The sequence below is a fragment of the Cucurbita moschata genome, unplaced genomic scaffold (genome assembly GCF_002738365.1).
Source record: "Cucurbita moschata cultivar Rifu unplaced genomic scaffold, Cmos_1.0 Cmo_Scf00081, whole genome shotgun sequence".
NCBI classification, from domain to species: domain Eukaryota; kingdom Viridiplantae; phylum Streptophyta; class Magnoliopsida; order Cucurbitales; family Cucurbitaceae; genus Cucurbita; species Cucurbita moschata.
In genome coordinates this window covers 234,407-242,469 of record NW_019268597.1, presented here as the reverse complement: position 1 = coordinate 242,469, position 8,063 = coordinate 234,407, and positions in this window count along the sequence as shown.

Here is an 8,063-nt window from a genome sequence, read left to right as displayed (position 1 = left end):
CGGAATATACTTAAGTAATGAGTATACCCAACCATCTAAAATACTTAGTGGGAGGAAAAAGGTGTATAAGATACATCGTTTTCTCTTCACGCTCTCTGTAAAATTCACACAGTGAGATTCATGCTCGACCTCGTGTCGCCCTGGGAGCGTCCTCCATTCGGAAGGTATTTGCATGAGTCAATAACAAGGTGAATTGAGAAAGTATTTATAGTAAGTGGGAGAAGGAAGTCAACACGTCCTATGGTCTCCACCACTAGGTTGCACCGTGAGATTCCCATGTTCCGCCTGCATGTTGCCCTAGAGCAACTACCCATTCGGAGGGTCGTAACATGGGAGTCAGAACAACGCAAACTCCAGAAATGGATAGGATTTCTTAGGTCCATTCCCAACTTTGACTTTTTCATTCGATAGCATTGTTGGGACCGATCTCTGAGGTCTGAAATTGGTGGGTCACACTTGCGAAGAATTACTAAGAGTTAGTATATTCTTGACCAAAATAGCGATAACTAAAACACTATAGGAACAAGAGTTATTCTGGAATTAGTGTTTAAGTCAAGAATGTCTTGGTTTAGTGAATGAGTGATTGACTGCCCCTCGGTAGCAGTTGCTCTAACTCACTAAAGTATCGTTGCAAATTAATAATGATTTGGGTACATTATTACATTTGCTAAAACTGATTGGATTAAACAGGATTAAGTCAAATCACTAATAGAATTTTCTTTATATCACAGCATGACAAACTCAATAGTACAATTACTCGCTTCTGAGAAATTAAACGGCGACAACTACACAACTTGGAAATCAAACCTAAACACAATACTGGTCATTGATGATTTAAAGTTTGTTTTAACTGAGGAGTGTCCTACAAACCCAAACTCAAATGCAAACCGAACAGCTCGGGATGCATATGACAGATGGATAAAGGCAAATGACAAAGCCCGAGTGTACATTCTAGCCAGCATATCTGATGTTTTGGCTAAGAAACACAATGTTATGGGTACTGCTAAAGAGATTATGGAATCTCTAAAAGGGATGTTTGGACAACCGTCCTTCTCCCTTAGACATGAAGCCATAAAATACATTTACAACTGTCGTATGAAAGAAGGGACCTCAGTTAGAGAACATGTCCTGGACATGATGGTCCATTTCAATGTGGCAGAAGAAAATGAAGCTGTTATTGATGAGAAGAGTCAAGTCAGTTTTATCATGATGTCTCTTCCGAAGAGCTTTTTCCAGTTCTGCACCAATGTGGTTATGAACAAAATAGAATATAACTTGACTGCTCTTCTCAATGAGCTACAGACTTATCAGTCCCTCTTAACGAACAAGGGACAAATAGGAGAAGCAAATGTTGCTATCTCCAAGAAATTACTACGAGGATCGTCCTCCAAAAATAAGTCTGGACCTTCAACTTCTAAAAGTGTTTTGATGAAGAAGAAGGGAAAAGGGAAAAATAAGATTCCTACTAACCGCAAGAACAAGGTTCAAAAAGCAGATAAAGGAAAATGTTTCTATTGCAACGAAAACGAGCACTGGAAGAGAAACTGCCCAAAATACCTTGCAGAGAAGAAAGCCGAAAAGTCACAACAAGGTAAATATGATTTACTCATTGTAGAAATGTGTTTAGTAGAGTATGACAACTCAACTTGGATACTAGATTCAGGGGTGACTAATCATATTTGTTCTTTTTACCAGGAAACTAGCTCCTGGAGAATACTTGCGGACGGCGAGATAACACTCAGGGTTGGAATAGGAGAGGTTGTCTCAGCAAGATCAGTAGGAAATTTAAAGTTGTTTTTTGGAGATAGATTCATTATATTAGATAATGTACTTTTTGTTCCTAGAATGAAAAGAAATCTAATATCCATCTCTTGTTTATTAGAACAGTTGTATAAAGTATCTTTTGAAATCAATGAAGTGTTCATTTGCAAAAGAGATATTCATATTTGTTCTGCAAAACTAGAAAACAACTTATATATGTTAAAACCGAGCAAAATCAAAGCTATTTTAAATACTGAGATGTTTAAAACAGCTGAAACTCAAAATAAACGACAAAAGATTTCTCCTAATACCTATCTTTGGTACTTAAGACTAGGCCACATTAATCTCAATAGGATTGAGAGATTGGTTAAAAGAGGACTTCTAAATAAGTTAGAAGACAATTCTTTACCTCCATGTGAGTCTTGTCTTGAGGGTAAAATGACTAAACGATCATTTTGCAAAAAAGGTTATAGAGCCAAAGAAACCTTAGAACTCGTGCATACAGATCTCTGTGGTCCAATGAATGTCAAACGAGTAGGGTATGAATATTTCATCAGTTTTATTGATGATTATTCAAGGTATGGCTATCTTTACCTAATGCATCACAAGTCCGAAGCTCTTGAAAAATTCAGAGAGTATAAGACTGAGGTTGAGAATCTATTAGGTAAAACTATTAAAACACTTCGATCAGATCGAGGAGGAGAGTACATGGACGTAAGATTTCAGGACTATATGATAGTACATGGAATAAGGTCTCAACTCTCAGCCCCTGATATGCCTCAACAAAATGGTGTATCAGAAAGGAGAAATAGAACTCTGTTAGACATGGTTCGGTCTATGATGAGTTTCGCTCAATTACCCGATCCGTTTTGGGGATATGCAGTGGAGACTGCTACATACATTTTGAACATGGTTCCTACTAAGAGTGTTTCAGAAACACCTTATTAGTTATGGAAAGGGCGTAAAGGTAGTTTACGTCACTTCAGAATTTGGGGATGTCCAGCACATGTGTTGTTGCAAAATTCCAAGAAATTAGAACGTCGTTCAAAATTATGTCTATTCGTAGGATACCCCAAAGAGACGAAAGGTGGTTTGTTTTTTGATCTTCAAGAAAATAGAGTGTTTGTATCAACGAACGCTACATTCTTAGAGGAAGACCACGTAAGAAATCATCAACCTCGTAGTAAACTAGTATTAAGTGAGATTTCTAAAGAAGCTACTGATAAAACAACAAGAGTTGTTGATCAAGTTGGTCCTTCAACCAGAGTTGTTGATGGAGCTGACACTTCTGGTCAATCACATCCTTCTCAAAAGTTGAGAATGCCTCGACGTAGTGGGAGGGTTATAACTCAACCCGATCGTTACTTGGGTTTGATAGAAACTCAAGTCATCATACCTGATGATGGCGTTGAGGATCCATTGACCTATAAACAGGCAATGAATGATGAAGATAGAGATCAGTGGATTAAGGCCATGAATCTTGAAATGGAGTCAATGTACTTCAATTATGTCTGGGAACTTGTAGATCAACCAGATGGGGTAAAACCTATTGGTTGCAAATGGATCTATAAGAGGAAACGAGACCAAACCGGTAAGGTACAGACCTTTAAAGCACGACCAGTAGCAAAGGGTTATACCCAAAGAGAGGGGGTGGACTATGAAGAAACCTTCTCTCCTATTGCTATGCTTAAATCAATTAGAATACTCTTGTCTATTGCCACATTTTATGATTATGAAATTTGGCAAATGGATGTTAAGACAGCTTTTCTAAACGGCAATCTTGAAGAGAGTATCTATATGGCTCAACCAGAGGGGTTCATTGAACAGGATCACGAGCAAAGGGTTTGCAAGCTTAAAAGATCCATTTATGGGTTGAAGCAAGCATCTCGATCCTGGAACATAAAGTTTGATACTGCGATCAAATCTTATGGCTTTAAACAAAATGTTGACGAACCTTGTGTTTATAAAAGGATAGTCAACTCTACAGTAGCTTTCCTGGTGTTGTACGTTGACGATATCCTACTCATTGGAAATGATGTGGGAATTCTGACTGACATTAAGCATTGGTTGGCGACACAATTCCAAATGAAAGATTTAGGAGAGGCTCAGTTTGTTCTTGGAATCCAAATTGTTCGGAATCGCAAGAACAAAACACTAGCATTGTCTCAAGCATCGTACATCGACAAAATGTTGATTCGATATAAGATGCAGGACTCTAAGAAAGAATTATTACCTTTCAGGCATGGAGTTCATTTGTCGAAGGAATAAAGTCCTAAGACACCTCAAGAAGTTGAGGATATGAAACACATTCCCTATGCATCAGCGGTCGGTAGTCTGATGTATGCCACGCTATGTACCTGACCCGACATATGCTATGCTGTGGGAATTGTCAGCAGATATCAGTCCAATCCGGGACGTGCTCATTGGACTGCCGTTAAGAATATCCTCAAGTATCTTAGGAGAACGAGGGACTATATGCTAATGTACGGTGCTGAGGATCTGATCCTTACAGGGTACACTGACTCAGATTTTCAGACCGATGTAGATTCGAGGAAATCGACATCAGGATCTGTCTTCACTCTGAACGGAGGAGCAATAATATGGAGAAGCATAAAGCAAGGTTGCATTGCTGATTCCACCATGGAGGCTGAGTATGTTGCTGTTTGTGAAGCAGCGAAAGAATCTGTATGGCTTGGAAGTTCTTAACTGATTTGGAAGTCGTTCCAAATATGCATCTTCCCGTCACTCTTTATTGTGATAATAGTGGAGCAGTTGCAAATTCAAAAGAACCAAGAAGCCATAAGCGAGGTAAACATATTGAGCGCAAATATCATCTCATAAGGGAGATTGTGCAACGAGGAGATGTGATCGTCACACAGATAGCTTCAGAACACAACATTGCTGATCCATTTACAAAGCCCCTCACGGCTAAAGTGTTTGAAGGGCACCTAGTGAGTCTAGGACTACGAGTTATGTAATCTAGGGCAAGTGGGAGAAAAGGCATGAGTATGTGATGCTCTAGTTTATTGTATTTCTCTCTACTCAACGTTATAAAACCCAACTAGAGTTTTAGTCCAAGTGGGAGTTTGTTGGGTTTTATGTCCTAAAACTCATAGTTTGTAAACAAAGATATATTCTATTTTCAATAAAGTTATTATTGATGTTTATTCAGTAAAAAAATTGTTATTGAATAAAGTGAGCTTTACGATCATTAATCTAAATCCAATAAACTAAGAACACTCTGGCTATAGTATGATTACTTGAACTATATGTAGAGACATAAGAGTGGATCAAGTTCAAGTATATAGTCAAAATGACCTATAGTATAAGGATAAGGCTGAGTACCTTATTCTGGGGACACTATGGATGCGGCCCACTTTTGTATATGATATAAACATTGTGATCACTAAATTGTACATGTGGAGATATGTGAGTGGGGGCGTCCTATGCAATGAGTATTGCATAAGATCGGACCATGAAGAAAACCACTCTCACTTTATAATGTCGTTTACTGTTGAGACTGATTTTCTTTTCATTCGATAACCTAGGTAACTCGGTTTTAATCCTGAGCTAACCATGAACTCCTATTTATTCGGAATTATCCTTAAATTTGCATGGGTGAGAGTGGCTCTAGTTCGCCGACTCAACAGGCCTCTCATTTCAGGGGTAAGACTGGGTGAATGGCTGGGGACGTGGGGTGCAAGACGGAATTCACTCCTACCCACTTTTAGGGATAGAAGAAAGGTAGTTCCCTTAAACACTGATTCTAGGTCTTGAACAAGGGGCCCCACCCTCTCATTGGCCTGAGAGGGATTCGGTTTACTGGTTGGACCACAAACCAATTGTTCATTAGAGGATCAGTGAGACATTAGGAACAAGAAGTAACTTCAGGGGTAAAACGGTAAATTGACCCAACTCTAGTTACGAATAACCTGTGAAGGATCGACTTACTAATCATGGTTATATCAGATGGACAGAAATATATCTATAGTGAGGGGAGTCCAACTACTAGGCTATAGTGGAGTGTCCTACTAGTTAACGAATGTTGGTTAACCAGGTTAATGAGTTTAATCGGTTAATCTTGGATTGTTGGAGCCCATGATCTATAGGTCCATTAGGTCCCTCTGCTAGCTCTTATCGGACTAAACCATAGAACAGTGTGACGAGTGAGTTCGAAGTGTTCGAATTCAAATTAGGGAATATGCGTTACATATATACGATATATTTAACCGCAATTTTGTTTTATTTACGAATTAAACAAAAAGAGAGAATCTGAGATATTTAAATAAGATTTAAATATCTTAATCAATTATGTGTCGGAATTGATTGGGATTGACATTTGAATTAATATTAAATATTAATTAAATAGTTTAATTAATGATTTAATGTTACTTTAATTTGAAATTCATTATTCAAATTAATTGTTGAATTAAAATGAAGAAAGTCAAAATGTTGACTTTCATCTAATGGAAAAATCCATGCTAGTGGAATTTTGAGGTGTCAAAATTTGGTTTAACCAAACTTGCATGTTTGCCAAATAAACCCCACAAGTTTGAGTGGAATTTTGGGTGTCAAAATTTGGTTAACTCAAACATGCATGCTTGCCACATAATCCCAAACATTTGAGTGGAATTTTAAGTGTCAAAATTTGGTGATCTCAAGTTTGCATGAACATGCAAACTTGACTCTTTAAATAGAATGATCATGATACTTGGAAGGGATTCTTCATCTTGATGAAAAAAACCTTGAGAAAAACCTCTCACAAACACTCTCTTTCACATATACAAAATCCCTCCCAAGTTTTAGTCACTCACCGGATTCCACAATCCCGTTCTAAGGCCGGAGGATAGTGGAGAAGACATTAGTGGTGGTTCGAAACCGGTTCGTGAGGCAAAAGGAGTTTGAACTACAAAAGGTTAGTATTTAAACTCATTAAGTTTTAATAATTATGAACATGCTAGTTATTTACAATAATTGATGTTCGAAAAGTGCCTAAGATCCAAATTGTCCCCAGAATAAGGTACTCAGCCTTATCCTTATACTATAGATCATTTTGACTATATACTTGAACTTGATCCACTCTTATGTCTCTACATATAGTTCAAGTAATCATACTATAGCCAGAGTGTTCTTAGTTTATTGGATTTAGATTAATGATCGTAAAGCTCACTTTATTCAATAACAATTTTTTTATTGAATAAACATCAATAATAACTTTATTGAAAATAGAATATATCTTTGTTTACAAACTATGAGTTTTAGGACATAAAACCCAACATGAACAATATATGGTTTACATACCAGAGGATAATTGTTACATATTGTTTGATCTAAATCGTTCATATGAGACATGTGAGTGAGGTATCTTATACAATGAGTTTGTATAAGAATTGATCATGATTTTGCCAAAGCCATGGATTTTGCCAACTCTAGGACCCTTATGGGATAAATATGTTAAGAAACATTATTTTGATGAGAGGCTACAAGTAGGTGCTTACGGAGTAATTTTATATTTATTCTTGTGATTGTTTGTCTACAGAGGGACCATATACCGCAGGGAATTTTTTAATCGAGTAATTCAATTTTTATGTCATTTTTAATAATACTTTAATGTCACTCTCTCGAAACTTGTGTTATTTTGTAAATTATTTTCCCTTTTATCTCTCCACGCACGTGATTTGCACTTTTAACACTTTTTATGACACTTACTTTTTATGTTCACTTTGATTTTTTCATTGACACTTACTTTTTATGTTCACTTTGATTTTTTCATGTTTCCTATTTTAAAAAATTAAAAATTTATACGTCCATTCGTACTCCGGAGTCTATGTACCTATTCGTATTTTATAGCTTCAAAAAACATATCGTTATAATTTATACATTTTTTGCTTTCATAATAATATTTTATTTTTCTTTCTCCATAGAATTTCACAATTTGTATATTGACATAGTAGGGATAAAATTTAAATTAGGGATAAAATTTAAATTTAAGTTTGTTGTATATCGTACATATAAGCTTATGCTTTTGAAACCATGTTTATTATCTTCTCCATCCTTTAGTATTATTAGTCTCGTATGATTTATTTTACATATTAGTAAATTGGTCTACATGAGAGAAAAGTATTAAACTAAAAATTATTCATAATATGCAGTAGAAATTGTATAACATGATAGGACTATGTAAATCATAATAGAAGAAATGAAATGCCTACTCATGATGTAATAATAGAAGGAACAATTTTATGTGGCAGGTTTAATATTAATTTGTTAATTACCTTTAATAAGCTTGTCTACCTCAATTG